The following is a 20,034-nucleotide window of genomic DNA, read 5'->3' on the forward strand; positions in this document are numbered from 1 at the left end:
CATATCTACAGCCAAGTGACCTTTAACAAGGTCCTAAGAATACATATTGAAAAATAAATAGTTTTCACAATAAAATACCATTGAGAAAAGTGGACACCCATATGCAAAAGAATGAAGCTAGACCTGTCTCTCAACACACACAAAAATCAACCTAAAATGGTTCAAGATATAAACCTAAGTCCTGAAACTATGAGCTAATAGAAGAAAGCATATGAAATGCTTCAGTATATTTGAATGGTCTCAAAAGCACAGAAAAGAAAACAAATAGTCAAATGTGCTTCCATCAAATTAACAAGCTTCTACATAGTAAAGAATACAATGACTAGAGTGAAGAGACAAGAACAGAAAGGGAGTAAATATTTGCAAAACATACGTTGAGAAGGGGTTAGTAATAAGAACATGTGAGAAACCCACTGAAGAGGATACAAAGAGAGGTATGCACCATTAGTCACCTCTTGTGACACAACAAACCAGTTTTTAAATGTAAACTGCAGACATCCTGACCAATACAGCAACATAAGACATTCAGGCCACTGGCTAGTAGCGACCAGTGATGGGATGACAGGAGGAACTGTTCATATACACCATGACACCAACTCTTAAGAGAACAACTACTCTACTAGAAATTCATGTCTGGTGAAATGGGGCCAGGTTCTTATTCCTGTATTTCCAAATGGTAAGTAACATCACACAATTTTACAAGTTAAAATGTCATTTGTGATTGCTGTATCTCTAATTATATAAGATGAGGTACTGCTGGGTGCAGGGAAAGGAATGAGTTAAATTTTTTTAAATGTCATTAACTGTATCTGAAATATCAACAGTCTCTATGTGCCATCACAACTTTCTATTGTGAAAACTCCCACTTTTTTCCTGAGTGGAAATTCTCAAAAGCAATATCAGACAGGTTTTTTGTTCGACATTCAATAGTTATTCAGCATATCACCTTTGCTTAATTAAAAATGAGTGCTATAAAAATTACATCTTAGCAAGGTTTCATCTCTGGATGCAACAGACTGTTGCTGGCTAAGTGGTAATTACAGTGTATTGATTGAGCTCGACCGGATTCTGCTCATCTGCAGCAGAATCCACTGGAACAGCCCCTTCCCTGTGGCCACGCTTCTTCACATGCCCAGTGCTCTCCTATATGCTTCTCTTGAGGTCTAGCCTTTTACCTTGCAAACAACCAACCATGGTTGGCTCTAATCACACACACACACTGTGCTGCAAAGCTCACACATTAGGGAAAGGCCCTACAGTTACAGACCCACTGGTGTTTGGGAACAGGGATGGCTGAGAACACCCTGGCACCTCCTCCTAAGAAGTGATACAAAGGGTCCCAGATCTCAGAGCTTGCCCTTTAAGTGTTTACAGCATCTGTTGGTTTGATTTGAAGAGGTCAATTATTTCACTGCCCAATGACAGGAACAAGAAGAACTGCCCTGCACATCCTCTAGAATCACACCTCAAGTGGTCCTTTGATTCCAGCAGAGGGGTCTGTCCACAGGGCCAGAGCAGGATAGGACCCTCTGTCTTCCCAGTGAAGCAAGATCCCCAGATGAGACTGAAGAGGAGACCAGGCCCAGGAGCTGGGAGGAAAAACAGGAGGGTAAGGTCCAGGAGAGGACTGGGGACAGAATAGGACTGCATGTGTTCACTGGAGCTGGGCTCCCTGATGGTAGCATGACAGCCAGGGTTTCTTCTGTCCATGTTTGGTCTCAAGAGTGCAGGCATAGAAGGGGACCTGAGATCAGGCTGTCACCAAGGGTTATGACCATGTGGGCAGAGGGCCTGAGCATCCTCAGCGTCCTCAAGTGTGTATGGGACACCCATTGTATGCAAGAACACTTAGGAGATGAACACTGTATGTAAATTTATGTGGTGGAGCTGCTGAGTTCTGGAGGGGCAAAGATCAAAACATAATGCCCAAGTTCAAAGTAACAAGTACACAAAGGGTGAAGGAGGGGCAGGAAGACCTATAACTGACATCCTGCAGGTTGCTTCCCCAGCCCAGTCCCTGTAGATGTAACCCTAATAGCACCTTGCCCCACATGCATGTCTGAACCTTTACTTATTCCTGGCCCCAAAATTATTGGTCCAGCTTAGGTCCCCTCCTCTGAGGCACACTCAGTGCTCAGGCCCTCTGCCCACATGGCCATAACCCTTGGTGACATCGGGGAGTGGATGGAAAGCTCTTTCCAACTTTGAAATAAACACACTCTGATTTTAGACACAGAATTCAGCTCATGGCCTGCACATCCTTGCATCCAAAGCATATGTCTGGTCCCCAGCCTGGGGCTCCACTCACTGAGAGGACTAACACCTTCTGACACTGCCTGGACACAGGGCAGGAGGATCAATGCAGAATCCACAGAGGTAAGACAATGAGGAAGGAGGAAATAGAGCCACTGTCCCTCTTCTCTGGCCTGGTATTTCCTCTCTAGAAAATGCTTACTTAAGAGGAAAAAAAAACTTTTCATTGAAATGGGTCCTATTATTCCTGACCTTATACTTTTTTTCTTCTCATCTTGGCACCATCAGGAGTACTTGGCAATCAGCAGGCTTTCTGTGCCACAGGAAGAAAGGTCAAGTTCATTTCTCTACACAAGAACAGGAAAGCTGATGAGGAACCTGTGCCAGCAAATGCCCAAGGACAACTCAGCAAGGCTGAGCCATCTCATCAGCAAGAGCACCAGCTATCATCACAGGGGCAATGAGACACAGCCTAATGCCCAAGCTGGGAGACAATAAAAGTGAAAAGAACTCTATTGGGTGTGGGCACAGCTTCACCTTCATTAAGCAAAAATCTAAAATCATCCAGGAGCTCATTATTCATTCTTCAGAGGTTGTGTGTACTGTATGCCTCTAATTGAACAGGAATGAACAAAACATAGAGCTTCTTCCTAGAGAGGCAAGATCCACATTTTTCTCATCAGGCAAGTTTGACAGGGGACCCAGCAAAGAGGAGAGAGGGATGGGACAAAGTGTAGTGGGCTCAGGGTCATGAGAGAGGATATTCTGAGAGGAGGGATCAGCAAGGCCTGAGTATGAAGGCGCGCGCACACGTGCGCGCGCGCGCGAGAGAGATGGAAACACAGGAAGTGATCAGCCCTTCTGTGTACCTGAATAACATGGACAGGGGTAGGATGTCCAGAGAACAGAGGTTGGGCCAACTTAACAGATTGCAAATGTCAAACTTATTAAGGTGCTTAAACCTGTTCCTAGGGAAGGGGTTGGGGTTGTTTAGCAAGCTTTCTCTGGAAAAAGACAGGAAACACTTCCAGCTCCATATTACATAGGCCACTGTTAGAACTAGAAACAATATGAGCCCTGACCATCTACAGGTTCCATAGACATAGGCACAAAGTCCTCGGGGAAAAATGTGTCACTGCAGCTGACAGGTGCCACATAGTCAGGTCTATGTTATTTGCATCTGTACTGAACAGACTCCTTCTTATCATGATTCCTTAAACAATACAGAACAATGCTCATTCACATAGAATTTATATCCTATTAGATATCACAAGTCATCTGGAGATGACTTAGAACATATTGAAGGATGGGTATAGATTCTATGTGAATACTACACTATTTTTTAAAAGGATTTGAGCACCCATGGATTTTGATATCTGTGGGGATATAAGAAATATTACCCTCAACAAGCAAGGACTGTATTCAGCTATGTCACTCTAGCATGAATGTAGTCACAGATAATACAGAATGAAATGGGTGAGCAATGTTCCAATAAAACTTTATACATAGGCACACCTGAATTTCATATGCTGTATATTATGAAATACTCATCTAATTTTGAGAATGTTTATTTATTTATTTGATTGAGGAAGAGACAGAAAGAAAACTCCCACTGAGCAGTTCACTTTCCAAATGCCACTAACAGTCAGAACTGGCACCGGCCAAAGCCAGGAACCACAAACTCCATCCAGGTCTCCCACATGGGTGACAGGGGTCCAAGGACTTGGAAGATCACTGCCAATTCCAGGGTGAACATTAACAGGAAGCTAGAGTCGGGAGCTGGAGCCAGAGATTAAGTCCAAGCACTATCATGTGGGATGCATGCACCTTAGCCAGCTTCTTACCCACTAGGCCAAATGTGCACTTTAACAACCATTTAAAAATGTACAAGCCACTCTGAATACACCAGCTCAATAAAATGAGTGTTTTCCAACTTTTCACCTGCAATCTATAATAGCCCTGCTATTGGCAATGAGCACTGCAGACAGCTTTGGAGCACTAATACTGGCAGGCAAGAGAAAGACTGGCTCTAATGTTCTAGAAGGACAGGGATCTATCGGTTCTTGCTCTTCATAGCTCCCTCAGGTCTGTTAGTCTGTTCCTGCTGCAAAACGCCAAGATGGGCATAGTTCTTTGTCTCAGAGTTATGGAGGCTTCAAGTCTTAGGTCAAGCAAGGCAGCTTCTTTGGCCACAGGCCCCTTCTCTTGGCTTGCAGGTGGTTGCCCTGTCAGTATGAATTCCTGTGACCTTTTTTTGTGGGCTCATGAAGGAAATGAGCCAAAAAGCTCTCTGGCATGTCTTCCCACACAGACACAGACTCCAGTGGATCTGGATATGTTACTGAGCATCACAGTAGAGGGGATGCTTTTGGCATAGTGGGACAAGGCCAAGGATGCTATTCAGATTCCACATGATGCACAGGCCACCCCCATCATCAGAGAATGAGCCAGCCTCAAATGTCAACAGTATCAAGGCTCACATTCTCCAACATGAAGAATGGATAGCTAGAAGCACAGAAATGAAGACACACAATTTAGAAGGGGCTGCAAAACACCCTCCTCGAAAAACAAATAGGGCTTAGTATCAGTCATTTGCCATATCAGAGCAGACCAGAACTTCATTTGTTACTTTTTTTATTTATTTATTTTTAAAAAAGTAACAAATGAAGTTCTGGTCTGCTCTGATATGGATGAACTCAGAAACATGATGCTAGACACATGGGGCACATGTTGCGGCACAGCAAGCTAACACTGCTTGCAATGCTGGCATCCCATATCCAAGTGCCAGTTCAAATACCAGCTGCTTTACTTCCCATTCAACTACTTGCTAATGCACCTGGGAAAGTAATGCTAGATGGCTGAAATGTGTGGGTCCCTGCCAATCAAATCGGAGACCCAGATGGAGAGTTAGGCTGCTAGCTTTAGCCTGGCACGGCCCCCAGCATCATGGTTATCTGGGGAGTGAACCAGATGATGGAAGACCTCTTTCTCTGACCATCAAATAAAAACTAAATGTTTTAAAAATTTTGGAAAGAGGAATTATGTACACATATTTGTGCTAAAGGAATCAAAGGAAAAGAGGAAAGGATTTTTCATTTCTTCTAATAATTAGCAATGTTTCAAAATCAGTTTTAATTCAGTAAACACAAATAATAAATAAAATAGCAAAGTGAAAAAATACAAATACAATCCACCATACAGGATGTGATCCATGTGTGAAACCCACAGAATAGAGATCCACAGCAACAGAAAGTCAACTAATGGTTGCACAGGCAGGGGAGGGGCAATGAGGACTGACTTCTGAAGGGAATGAGTTTTTGAAGTGATAAAAAATATTCAAACTCAGAGCAGATGTCTGGCTAAATCATGTAGACACCTGCATCCAACTTAAAGTGCCTGGGTTCAATACCTGGCTCTGGCTCCTAATACCAGCTTCCTGCCAAAGCAGACCCTGGGAGGCAGCAGGTTGATAGCTCAAATAGTTGAGTTCCTGCCACCTAGTGGGAGACTTGCATGGAGTTCCACTCTTGTGGCTTCAGCTTGGCCCAACCCTAGCCTTGCAGGCATTTCATGAGTAAATCAGTAGATGGGACTCTCTCTTTTCAGAATTCATGGATTAGAAAGATCACCTAAAATGCAAATATAGATGGTTTTGGTATTTCCAATTTTGGTTGTTCCAAGGGAGGTGAGGCCAAGACAAACTGCAAGAGTTAATGGGATTTGGCCAGAGAAGTAGGTACAGTGTGGACCAGTTAGTGAACATCTACTGATTTATAAGTGGCATTAGGTGGTTTGTAATGTTTTTATGCTAATTTTTAATGGAGGAGAAGCTGGAATTTAATTCTTTAGCTTCTGCAGATGGATTTCATTTGGCAGTCCAGCATTTGTCTCAGGATTTGGATTTAAATTGGACATGTTAGAGTGTCTTTTCACCTGCCAATTTCTGGTATTATCTGGTGGGGGCAGCCTAGTAAAGTAGGTTGTGTTGTCTAGAAACCATACCTGGCATCAGGTAGGTGGGACTACAAACATGGCAGATGCTCCTTTTGGGGTCAATGGGACTTCTGCCCTTACTGGAAAATGGTCAACAGACTCTATCAGTAATATGGCTACTACCATAGCTGGTCACAAGCTGCATAGCAGAATCCTGGCACTACAATTTTTCTGAGATTTATGCTAGCTTTCACCACTCTGAAATGTATTCTAGATACACATTTTTTAAAGATGTGTTTTATTTATTTGAAAGACAGTATCACAGAGGGAGGTAGAGACAGAGAGAGTGGTCTTCCATCCGCTGGTTCACTCCCCAGATGGCTGCAATGCCTGGAGCTGTGCTGAGCTGAAGCCAGGAGCCAGGAGATTCTTCCCAGTCTCCCACATGGGTGCAGGGGCCCAAGAACTTGGGCCAATTTTATTGCATTCCATGCCTATAGCAGAGAGCTAGATCAGAAGAGGAGCAGCCGGGACTAGAACTGGTGCCCATATGGGATGTCGGCACTTCAGGCCAGGGCTTTAACCCACTGCACCACAGCGCTGGCCCCCAAATATACATTTCTTTTTTTAAGAAAAATTTTATTTAATAAATATAAATATCAAAAGCACAACTTTTGGATTATAGCGGTTTTTCTCCCCATAGCCACCCTCCAACACACAAATCAGTCTGTTTCCTATTCCCTCTCCCATCCCATTCTTCATTAAGATTCATTTTTAATTTCTTTATATACAGAAGATCAACAGTATGTACTAATGAAAGTTTTGAGCACTTTCCACTCACACAGACACACAAAGTATAAAGTACTGTTTGAAGACTAATTTTACTGTTAATTCTCATAGTGCAACACATTAAGGACAGAGATCCTACATGGGGAGTAAGTACACAGTGACTCCTGTTGTTAACAATTGAAACTCGTGGCCAGCACCATGGCTCACTTGGCTAATCCTCCACCTGCAGCGCCAGCACCTGGGGTTCTAGCCCTGGTTGGGGCACCGGATTCTGTTCCGGTTGCTCCTCTTCCAGTCCAGCTCTCTGCTGTGGCCTGGGAGGGCAGCAGAGGATGGCCCAAGTGTTTGGGTCCCTGCACCCACATGGAAGACCGGGAGGAAGTACCTAGCTCCTGGCTTCAGATCTGCACAGCGCCGGCCATGGTGGCCATTAGGGGAGTGAGCCAACAGAAGGAAGACCTTTCTCTGTCTCTCTCTCACTGTCTATAACTCTCTCTCTGTCTATCTCTCTCACTGTCTAACTCTGCCTGGCAAAAAATTAAAAAAAATAAAGAAAAGAAAAAGAGAAACAACTGAAACTCTTCTTTATGATGTCAGTAATTACCCAAGGCTCTTGTCATGAGCTGCCAAGGCTATGGAAGCCTCTTGAATTCACAAACTCCAACCTTATTTAGACAAGGCCATAATCAAAGTGGAAGTTCTCTCCTCCCTTCAGAGAAAGGTACCCTCCATCTTTGATGGCCCATTCTTTCCACTGGAACTCACTCACAGAGATCTTTCATTTAGATAGATAGATAGATTTATTTATTTATTTATTTATTTATTTATTTATTTATTTATTTATTTTTTGCCCCAGAGTCTTGGCTTTCCATGCCTGAGAAACTCTCATGGGCTTTTTAGCCAGATCCAAATGCCTTAAGGACTGATTCTGAGGCCAGAGTATTGTTTAGGGCATTTGCCATTCTATGAGTCTGCTGTGTATCCTGCTTCCATGTTGGGTCATTCTCTCCTTTTTAATTCTATCAATTATTAGTAGTAGACACTGGTCTTATTTATGTGATCCCTTTGATATTTCAATACTTCCTAGGGATAAACTTCCTAGCAATGACAGTAAACAGGCTCTCAATATTTGGGACATCCAGAAAGGCCTTAAATGATGCACTTCAGGGGCTGGTTAAAAGTTTCCTGTGTGTCAACAGAAACTCACTGATGGCAGTCCTAAGATAACAATAGATAGATAGATCCTTATTAAAAATAAAACAAGCAGCCCCTATCTAAAAAAAACACAAACACACTGAAAATAATGTACATTAATCTCAGGCTGTGTATATAAGGTCTTTATTAGACATAAATGAATTTTATGTTTACTCTTGGGTTCCATTCCCATATCTTCTTATGCATATGCAAAATTCACAAAATCACCTAAAAAATCTGAAACTTTTTTTGGCTCCAAGCATTCTGGATAAAGGATGCTCAGTCTGCAGTTGCCTATCCAGTGAGGGCTCAGAAAAAGCCAACCAGAGCTGCTTCCTTCCCTACTCCAGGCTAAAACTCTGTGAGGCACACCTGGTCCCAAGGTGTCCTGCTGGGTCTATGAGAAACCAAGATCCCATGGGTACACAGCCCTGGGGATTCCCAAGCACCAAAACAGTCAACTGATGCTGAGTGCCCAGGCAACATACCCACCATGCCCTATTCCTTGGGCACATGGCTGGCACAGAGCTTCCCCAGAGCTCAGGTTGAAAACCACAATGATCATACAGAGCCCTAAATCTGGGTGGCACCAAACACAAATTATCTGTGCCCTGAGGTAGGACTACCCTATAGCGACAGCCAGCCTCATTCTTTTCAGGAGTCACTGAAAGGGCCATTCAAATCAAAGCAGAGCTCCCCATCCCTCCACCTTTAGGCCACAGCAAGGCCTCCCTGTCCTCAGTTTTCAGCAAGGTTCACATTCATTGTTCCTGATGTTATTCATAAGGTGGCTTTCCACCTGTGCAGGACCCCAGGAGCCATGCAATCTGGCCTGGGGGTGCCAGGGGTCTCCGCTGCTCCTCTAGCCTTGCTCCCCAGTGGGCAACCTTTTGTGTCTTCCTTTGCATTCCCATCTGTCACCCTGGGGAGGAACCAGAGCCTGGTTATCCTCTGGGGCCCATACGTATGCCCTCCATACCTCTAAGCATAGCCCACCAACTTGTTGGGCCTGATCCATGTCACCATCAATCGGTCCCTCCAAAGACATCTGCAGGAATGATCACATGGAACCTCACTTCTCCCTGGCCCCCACCTAATAGCCTTGTTCCAACACAGTCTGATGTCTTCTGAGTATCACTTGGGCTCATGTGCTCCTGTCTCAACCATCCAGGGCTCCTCTATTGGACTTGCCTGGAAATCTAGAACCCATCCTTCAACTGCTGGGTTCTAATCTTCCTCAGCCTTCCAACCTTCCCTGCGACCACCTTGAGGGCCACAACTGTGATCTTTGTTCCCAGGCCAGCCTGACTGCCCCAGTGCTTATTCTGCACTCCACTGGCCCCAAGCCTTGGGCAATTGTGGCTCCTTCACACTGTACAGGCCCAAGCAACTGTTCCCTCTGGGTATTTCTCTGCCTCTAGGTCAGCAGTCACCACTCTGCCCTGTGTGTCCCTGTGCCTGCTTCCTACCACATCTCTGCTATTCAGGACTGGCTCATTCTTTGCTGTGCAGACCATCCTGTGCATCATGGGATAGTGAGAAGTATCTTGGGCCTCTTCTACCTACCAGGTGCCAGTAGCATCCATTCCCTAGGTTGACCAAAAATGTCTCCAACATTACCAGTGTCTCCCGGGTAAGGTTGGCTCAGAGATGAGAGCTGCTGTGAGCTCACTTATGTGCAGTTGTCCTTTGCAGAGCACTTGCCCCTGTAGCAGATGCCTTTGTTCACTGGTTGGTTTCTCACCTTCCTGGGAGGCCCCTTTCCCTGAGGTTGGGCCTGCCAGCATCATGCATGCAATGAAGTTTGGTGAAAGACATGTGTCTCACACGACAGGATTCAGACTGGAGGAGCAAGTTACTGAGCAGGGGTCAGAGAGTGCTTTGTGCCAAAGGGAAGGTGACTGCAGTGTCTTAGAAACAGTGGCCCCAGCACATACCTGGGGAGAGGCATTTGAAATACAAGCAAGATGGGGAATCTAGGAGCCTGGGATCCACAGTGGGGAGGACAGAGCAACATTTCAACAGATGAATTCAGAGGATCCATGGGCATGGAATTGGCAAGTAGAGGCTGCAGTGGCTCTCACACAATCAGGGTCCTACCAGAAGGAAAAATCACTGTTCCTCAGGGATACTGAGTCTGGCTAGGAGGGTTGACAGGAGGCTGGGCACTAACCTAAGGTTGTGACGTGTCCCCTTCCTCTCAACCTATCTCAACTCTGGGGCTCAAACTGTCAGAGCACCCAGTGGATCTGGAAATGAGTCTGCTCTCTCTGTGGACAGGGCAAGCTCATGGGGCAGAGGGGATCCTATGAGCCCTGTGACTATGCAGGGGCCTGTGCACAGTCACTTTGGGAATTCTATGACTGTACCACAGGAAATAAGATGTAGCCGGGTCTCTGGGCAATCACTGTGTCTGCGGCCAGTAGCTTAGAGCTCCCTGATTGCTTGGGGTGGGGTCATTGCAAAGGGCTCCATGATCACATGGAGGTTAGCACAGATCATTTATGTTCATGCCCCAGCATGAGTGAGGGTTTTACCCAATGGGGGCTAAACCTGGCCATTTGGACAAGTTGGTAGAGAAGGTGAGGTGTGGATTACATGAACAGGCATGATCATAATCTATGTCATGCCGACAACAGAGGAGATCTACCATGTCCAATGTGGGTGTCACTATGGATTCTCACTCCATGCTTGAGGACTGACCAGAGCTTACTCTTAGCCCAAAACAGCAATGCCTCTGGGTAATAACTGAAGGAGAAGACACTTCACTAAGGCACAGAGACATAGCTCAAATATGAAACCCACCAGTGGAGAAAAAAATGAAAGTTTTCACAATGCCTGAAAATAAATTCAGAAATACAAGAATCAAGAACAAGGAAGGCAACATGACTCCTCCAAAGGAACACAATACTGCAATACTAGAATGTGAAACAGAGATTGATGAAATACCTTTAAAGGAATTCCAAAGAATGATCATATGGTTACCAGAGGCAATAAGAAGCAAATTCATAAGTTAAAGAAATCCATACATGACATGCATGAAAATTTACCATGAGATATAGACTGAAGATAAGTCAAACAAAAATATTAGAAATGAGCAATTCAGTATGCCAAATTAAGAAAAACAAAGTGGAAAAATTAAACAATAGAGTTGGTGAAGCAGAAGAAAGAATATACAACCTAGAAGATAAATCTTTAGAAATATCTCAATGGAACCAAAATAATGAAGCAGAAATTAGAAAAATTAAAAACAATACTTGAGACTCATTGGATACTATCAAATGAACCAACATATGGAGTTGGAGTTCCTAAAGGTGTGGAATGAAATAATGGATTGGAAAAAAACTATTCAGTGAAATAATTATAGAAAATTTTGAAAATTTGGAGAAAGGGATATCCAAAAACATGAGGTACTAGTACTCCTAGTAGACACGACCAGAAAACATCTTCACCATAACACACTGTAGTCAAACTTTCAACAGTAAACTGTAAAGAAAAAGATTCTAAGATATGCACAAGAGAAATTCATGATTGCCTTCAGAGGACCTCCAATAAGACTGACAGCTGATCTCCCAGCAGAAACCCTACAGGGTAGATGAGAATGGAGAGACATAGCACAAGTATTAAAAGAACAAAAATGAACCCAGAATACTGTATCCTGAAAAGTTCTCACTTATGAATGAAAGTGAAAAAAGACTTTCCATAACAAACAGAAATTTAAAGAAACTGTCACAACTCATATGTTCTTACAGAGGATGCTTAAGGACATTCTACACAGAGAAACATAGAAAATAGTCATCATCATCAAAGAATATGAAGGCAGAAAATCTAGTAAAATTACAATGGAAATCCAAAGCAAATGGGAATATTTATAGGAAAAATGACAGGGTCAAGTTGTTACTCATCAATAGTAACCTTGAATGTAAATGGTCTAAATTCTCCAATTAAACAATACAGATTAGCTTAAAGGATTTAAAAAAAAAAAAAACAAGACCTCTCTACTCACTACCCACCAAAAACAAAAACAAAATGTACCTCAACAATAAAGATACATGGAGACTGAATTTACAATGATGGGAAAAGATATCTCATGCTACCAGAAAGAAAAGCTTGCAGTTTCAGCCAATCAAATATCAGACAAAATACAATTTAACACAAAAATCATTAAAAGAGACCAAGAAAGACACTATGTGATGATTAAGAGATCAATTCAACAGGAAGATTTGTCTATAGTATATGTTTATGCACCCAATGCCAGGGCGCCTGCTTATTTAAAAGAAGTGTGAATGGATCTAAGGGATACATAGAGACAATAATTATGGGGGACTTTAATGCCTCACATTCATCAACAGACAGATGAATTAGACAAAAAAAATCAACCAAGAAACAACAAAGCTAATCTGCACCATGGTCCAAATGGACCTAAAATATCCACAGAATATTTTATTCCACAGTTGCAGAATACACATTCTTTTCATCAATGCATAGAAGCTTCTCTAAAATAAAGCATATGCTAGGCCGCAAAACAACACTCAGCAAATTAAAAAAAACTAAAATCATACCATATACCTTTTCTAAACACAATGGAATGAAGCTGGAAATTAACAACCTAAGAACCCATAGAGAGTACACAAAAATGTGTGAATTGAATAATAAAAATGAATAAAAATAAAAAGGATCAGGATCAGTGAAATCAAGAGCTGACTTTTGAAAAAGAAATAAAATTTATACATCACTGGGCCAATTAACAAAAAAGAGGGAGAACGCTGAAATGAATATGAAAAAGGAGATATAACAATGGATACCCTGGAAATCAAAATGAATCATTAGGAATTAACATAAACAGCCATATGCCAACAGATTGGAAAATCTAGAATAAATGGATAGATTCCTGGACACATGCAGTCTACCAAAACTGAATCATAAAGACATTTAAAACATAAACAGACCAATAACCAAGACAGATTGAATCAGTAATAATGACCCTCCCTAATAACAAAATAAACTTCAGAACCATATGATGTCACTGTTGAATTCAACCAGACTTTAAAGAACAAGTAATTCCAATTCTGATGAAGCTATTCAAAATAACTGAAAGCCAGGAAATCCTCCCATTCTCCCTCCATGAGGCCAGCATCACCTTAATTTCAAAATTAGAGAAAAATACAACAAAAAAAGAGGACTATAGACCAATATTCCTGATAAATATACATGTAAAAGCCCTCAGCAAAATACTAGGTAATTGAATCCAACAATACATCAGAAAGATCATTTACGTGGATCATGTGGGATTTATCACTGGTATGCAAGCATGTTTCAGATGAAACAAATCAATAAATGTGATACATCACATTAACAAACAGAATTATAAAAACCCTATGATTATCTTAATAGATGCAGAGAAAACATTTGATGAAATACAACATCCTTACATTATAAAATACTTAAGCAAATTACTTACAGAAAGAACATGCCTTTAGACAAGGCAATTTATGACAAATCACAGCCAGCCTCACACTGAATGGGGAACTTTGGAAGTATTTCTGCTAATATCCTGAGACAGACAAGGATGCCCACTTTAAGCACTACTCTTTAATATAGTTCTGGAAGTTTTAGTCAGAGCCATTAAAATGTGAAGAAATTAAATCAAAGGGATATAAATTGGAAAGGTGAAGTCCTATTACCCATTAGCAGATGTAATGAGTCCATACATAGAGGAACCCACTAAGAGATTACTGGAACACATAAGAGAGTTTGGTAAAGCTTCAGGATATAATACCAGTAATCAGTAGCCTTTATGTATGCAGACAATGTCATAGCTGAGAAAGAACTTATAAGATAAGTCCCATTCACAATAGCTTCAAAAAATTTAAATACCTTGGAATAAATTTAACCATGGAGATGAAAGAAATAGAGGAAGACACAGAAATAAACATTTTCCATGTTCCTGGATTGCAAGTAGTATCATCATCAAAATGTCCATACTACCAAAAGCAATTTACACACTCAACAGAATCCCAATTAAATATCAATGACATTCTCTGATCTAGAAAAAAATGATGTTAAAATTCATATGCACACCCAAGAAATTCCAAACAGCTAAAGCAATCTCAAACAACAAAACCAAAGCCAAAGGCATCACATGTCAAATATCAAGACACACTACAGACCAGCGACACAGCTCAATAGGCTAATCCTCTGCCTGTGGCATCAGCACACCAGGTTCTAGTCCCGGTCGGGGTGCTGGATTCCGTCCTGGTCACTCCTCTTCCTGTCCAGCTCTCTGCTGTGGCCTGGGAGTGCAGTGGAGGATGGGCCAAGTGCTTGGGCCCTGCACCCACATGGGAGACCAGGAAAAGCACCTGGCTCCTGGCTTCAGATCAGCGTGGTGCGTGGGTCGCAGCAGCCTCTGGGGGGTGAACAAACAGAAAAGGAAGACCTTTCTCTCTGTCTCTCTCTCTCACTGTCCTCTGTCAAAAAAAAAAAAAAGACAAACTACAGGGAAGTTTTTTTCAAAACAGCTTTGTACTGGCACATAATTAACATGTAGCTCAAGGGAATAGAACAAAATGTCCAGAAGTCAATCCACACATCTACTGCAAGCTAAATTTTGACAAAGGAACTAAAATCAAACATTGTAGAAATGATAGTCTCTTTAACAAATGGGTCTGGGAAAACTGGATCTCCATGTGCAGAGGTATAATATCAGACCCATGTTACAACTTTTTTAAACTTTTATTTAATAAATATAAATTTCCAAAGTACAACTTTTGGATTATAGCAGCTTTTTTCCCCATAACCTCCTTCCCACCCATAACCATCCCATTTCTCACTCCCTCTCCCATCCCATTTTTCATCTTTTACAAAAATCAACTCAAAATGGATCAAGGATCTTAATCTATAATCTGATACCTTCAAATTACTAAAGACAAACAATTCAGAAACTGCAAGACATTGGCATATGCAAAGACTCATTGGAAAAGATCCAAGCAGCACAAGTAGTTACAGCAAAAAATAGATAAATGGGTTTACATCAAGCTAACAAGCTCCTGCACTGGAAACACAACAAAGTGAAAAGGCATCAGTTAGGATGGGAGAAAATATTTGCAAACTACGCAACTGATGAAGGTTAATAGTCCAAAAGATATAAAGAGCCCAAGAAACTCAACAACAACAAAACAACCCAGTTAGGAAATGGGCAAAGGATTTGAACAGGCATTTTTCAAAAAATGAAGTTCAAATGGCCAACAGACACATGCAAAAATGCTTAGGACCACTAACTATTACGGGAATCCAAATCCAAATCTCTGTGATGTTTCACATCACCCCAGTTAGAACAGCCCTCATATAGAAATCAACAAATATTAAATGCTGTTGAGGATGTGGGGGAAAAGGTTCCCTAATCCACTACTGGTGGGAATGGAGACCAGTACAGCCATTGTGGAAGACAGTATGGAGATTCTTCAGAAAGCTGAAAATAGACCTACCATTTAAACCACACCCCACTCCTAGGAATTTACTCAAAGAAAATTAAATCAGCATATGAAAGAGTTATCTATACCTCCTGCTTATTGCAACTCAAATAAAAATAGCTATAGCCTATTACATAAATCCTGGTTTTGTTTTGTTTTGTTTTGCAACAAAATGGATGCAAGTAGAAACCATTATGTTTAATAAGTCAGTCCCAAAATGATGTTTTCCCTGGTTTGTGGTAATAGAGTACAAAACATGTAATGTATACGTATTTGCTTTGCAATCTACATAAAATTTTCCTGCACATAAACTGTTGAGAGGAAATTCCTTAAAGGCTAAATATACTTAATTATAATCTTGTAACCACACAAGAAATACTCAGATGTTACACAGTAATTGGTTCTATTTCATTGAAATAAATTATGCATAACTAATTGACAAAAAAAGTTGTATATGATGAAATTGTCATTTTTCCATTCAATTGTAGTTTATAGTCTCTTTAGATTTGCACTAAGCAGAGTCTTTTTGTTTTTTATTTGTTAAACTTCTTATTCATGGAAGTATTAAGTGTTTTAATATAATGTAAACTTAACTGGGAAAAAAAGAATTGTACATGGAAGCAGGTTGGGAGGGAAGAAGGATGGAAGGGAAGGATGAAGGGAATACCTTTGTGTTCTTACACTTAAAAAGGAACAAAATGAAAAAATCATTTTTCTTATTTACTAAGAAATCTCTTACTCATGAGCAAATGAGCTTCATGAGCTCTTAGACAATGCCTATTTTTGTTTCCAATTCTAACTCAAACACTTGGAAGAAAATGTATGTACAATAACCTAAAATAAATAAATGAATGCACACTGCCTGTGCTCCTTCTCAGTCATCTTCCTACTCTACTTGTTTAGTAAAGATTGTAAGAATGTGCTAATAGTTTGAGAGGGGGTGGGAAATTGGGATCATTGCCTTAAAGGCTTCCCTTTGCACAGCAGAATTCAACCCTTCCTGTTTAAAGATCAGCATCACACTGTCAACATGCTGTAGCAAAAAGCATAAAAATGTGGGGGTCAGAACAGTTCTATTCTCCCTTCTGTTGTTTACTTGCTGCATGACCCAGGAACTGAACTTCTGTTTCCTAATCTGTGAAATGAAAATAGAACCACTTATCTCACTTCACTCATGCTTACACAGCTTTTCCAAGGATCATGTGTCAGAATTCTGTAAGAAATATTTTTGAAATCCAAATTATCACTGATAACCAGGAGAGACACCTGTGCTTCTTCCTGAGTGGAACAGTACTAATGTTTTTCTCAGCCTCTGGCAAATTTATTTTTTCTCTACCTCAGTGGTTGTTTTCTGCCTTCAAACATGGAGAATATTCCCTCTTGTCTCCTGTTGTGTTTCATTCCACTTTTGTTTTCTCCTTCCCCAACAAACTTACTACCTTTTTTTCTTATCAGGTAATTTATCTATAAACCCCGATAGGTTCCTTTATACCAATTACATCAAATCTGTTCTCCAGACCTTCTTCGTGCCATCTTCTATGGCCATTTTACTATGCTGGCTCTCTCAAAAATTGAATTCACTCATTTACCAGTTTCTCCCAATTATCAAACACACAAAAACAATGACCACACAATAAGATCACAGGCTTATCTCAGTAATGTTTGGAGAGAGTTCAACTCAGTTACCTGCCTTCCTTCATCACACTCTTCCCTTTTCCCTGTGTGTCCTCTGATGCAGATACACAAAATTACCTGTTCTCAGCTCCCAACTCCCTGGGGTCTCCCATATCCCAGGGTCTTCTGTAGCCCCCAAGCCTCCCCTAGAGTTTCCCTCCAATCCTGTTCTCCTTAAACCTCAACTGTACACCCACATTTTTATTCCCAAATCTCTCCAAGTGCAGACAAAACGTGCTTTTCAGTTTCAGGGGACAACACATGCTTTTCCTCCAGGGTCTACCTCCCATACCTTGATGCCCAAGACTTCCATCATCTTCCCATGTTCCTTGGCCCCTCATTCTCAGCAGAAAATCCTCCACTTCTCCTATCTCCTTGGCCCCTAACTCTGGTCAAGCTTTGCTTGCACCCAGGTTTCTCCCCACTCCTGTGAGGCTCCCCCATTTGCCTCTCGTGCGGCGGGATGGGGGTCCACCTCACTGCCCACCTGGCCCACCCATCTCCCAGGCTCAGGTGACCTGAGCTGGCCCCTTGGGTTGGGGCCTCCAGGCCACTGCCAGCCCTGGTAGGGCTGGGCCAACTCACCAGTTGCTCATGTGCAGAAGGAGGAGCAACCAGCCAGGTTCAGCCTGAAGCCAGGCAGCCTCTGCATCTTGAAGACCAGGAAGTTTGTGCCAGCGGTGGCCAGACAGCTGAACTTGAGCGTCAGCTCCATGTCTATGTCCATAACCTCTAGGCTGGAGGCTGCACACACTCACAACAGACACTGCCTCCACCACAGACCCGCGTGTTGCCACCGCAATCATCGCCACAGACTCGCTCATTGCCGCTACCGTCAACCCGCTTCTCTGCTGCTACTGAGACGAACCAGCACTTCTCACACACCCCGCTGCTGACCCGCGCTTCTTAGAGGCCAGCTCTGAGCTTCTCTGCCTAGGCAGACCTGTGGGTCTCTTTCGGCCCCACACAGACCCAGGCCTCATCCCCAACACACGACACCTGCACCAATAACAACACAGATCCCCGCATCACCGACCCCGGAAACGCACACTTCAGCGCAGCACCCCAGGCAGATCTCTCATCTCCACCGCCTTCCTGAGCTGCAAGCTCGCCGACCTGAGCATCTCTGACGCCGAGCAGCGCGTCTCTGCCGCCCACGGGCGATTCAACCCCACCGACCCGACCAGGGCTTCCTCGCTGCCACCGACGCAGATCAGTGCTTCCCCGCTGCCAGACCCAGGCTTGTCATTCGCCACCGTCGCTGACCCAATGCCTTCCCTGGGGCTGACACGCCAGCAATACTGACGCAATGCCTCAGACCTGCGCCGCGGACCCGACGCTGCAGCCACCACCAACCCAATGCTAACCCGCTGACTGGCCCAACACTGACTGGATGTCCGTGCCACCGTCGCCAACGCCGCTGCTGACCCGACCTGCACACCCACGCTGACCTGCCGCCGCCACCGCTGACCCAACGCTGCCACTGATACCTACGTGACGAAAACGCTAACCTATAGCTGCAGACCCGCGTAGGTCAGTTGCCTCCCCCAACACTGACGTGATGCTGCAGACCCGCGCCGCTGACAGGACGCCACCGCCCCAACAACCCGATGCTGACACACCTACGCTGACCTCAAGCAGACCCACTCCGACCCGCTGCCTCCACAGACGCTGACCCAACACAGCGCTGCAGATCCCCTGCCGCGGCACCCACCTACCCGCTGCCAATACAAACACGGTACCGCAGACCCACCCCAACCCAACGCTGCAGACACAGGCTGACCCGCTGCCTACCCTACACTGACGCGCCACTGACCCCACGCTGACCCCACGCTGACCCGCCGCCGACCCGACGCTGACCCCTCGCTGACCCGACGCTGACCGGACGCTGACCTGCCGAGACCTGACGCCTCAGATCCACACTGACCCGCCACAGACCAGACGCCGGCCGGACCCCACGCTGATGGGATGCGGACCCCACGCTGACAAAACGCGGCCCGACTCTGACCCCACGGTGATGCGAGGCCAACCCCACGCTGACCCGCTGCTGACCCCAGCTGACGCATTACCAATGGCGACCCGACGCTGACCTGCTGCCTACCCGTGCCAACCTCACGCTGACACAACGCCAACCCTATACCTCGGATTTTGTCATAAAGTATTGTTATTTTATACTTTGACCTCTTTGAAAGCATATGATTTTAGATATTTTATGCTATTTTACTTGTTTGGTAAGTTTTAGTTCCCGTCTCACTACTCATCTTTTTGTTACATTTGCCTTGATGTTTTATGTGGATTATTCGGTTTCTGATGCTAATAATCCTACTTACGTTGCACTATTGGCCCTCTCCGTAGCCTTTGAGTATTTCTTCTGTTCCTGAGGATGCCACTTTCCTCTTCCAAAATGCCCGAAAAGGTCACGATGTTGATACTACATCGAATCTGTTATCTTGTTCATAAGATTTCAGACACATATTCAGAGCCCTGTCTTCTGAGTTTAGAGTAAAGGTTGCAGCTTTTTCCTGACAGTTTCATTCTCAATTAGTGTGCTCCATAACTCTTTTTTTAAATCGCCCATTCTGTACTATGAACCCTGCTTCATATTTTATGATTACTTAACCGCCAGTGATTGTGGTTATTTGGAAGAAAGCCTGAGGGAGCTAGTGTGTGGAGGCAAAGACCTAGCAAATGGTGAGGGGGTGGAGTGGATGCTAAGAAA

At 43.4% G+C, this 20,034-nt stretch overlaps 1 long non-coding RNA gene across 1 annotated transcript; it reads left to right on the forward strand.

Annotated features, from left to right (window-relative positions):
- The first annotated feature begins 501 nt into the window (after positions 1-501).
- LOC127489513 (uncharacterized) lies at positions 502-2,782 on the forward strand. Its single transcript, XR_007917436.2, has 4 exons — positions 502-676; positions 1,426-1,609; positions 2,231-2,376; positions 2,542-2,782. It is a non-coding gene; the product is annotated as an uncharacterized lncRNA (long non-coding RNA).
- The last annotated feature ends 17,252 nt before the right edge of the window (positions 2,783-20,034 follow it).

The sequence above is a fragment of the Oryctolagus cuniculus genome, chromosome 19 (assembly GCF_964237555.1).
Source record: "Oryctolagus cuniculus chromosome 19, mOryCun1.1, whole genome shotgun sequence".
Lineage (NCBI taxonomy): Eukaryota > Metazoa > Chordata > Mammalia > Lagomorpha > Leporidae > Oryctolagus > Oryctolagus cuniculus.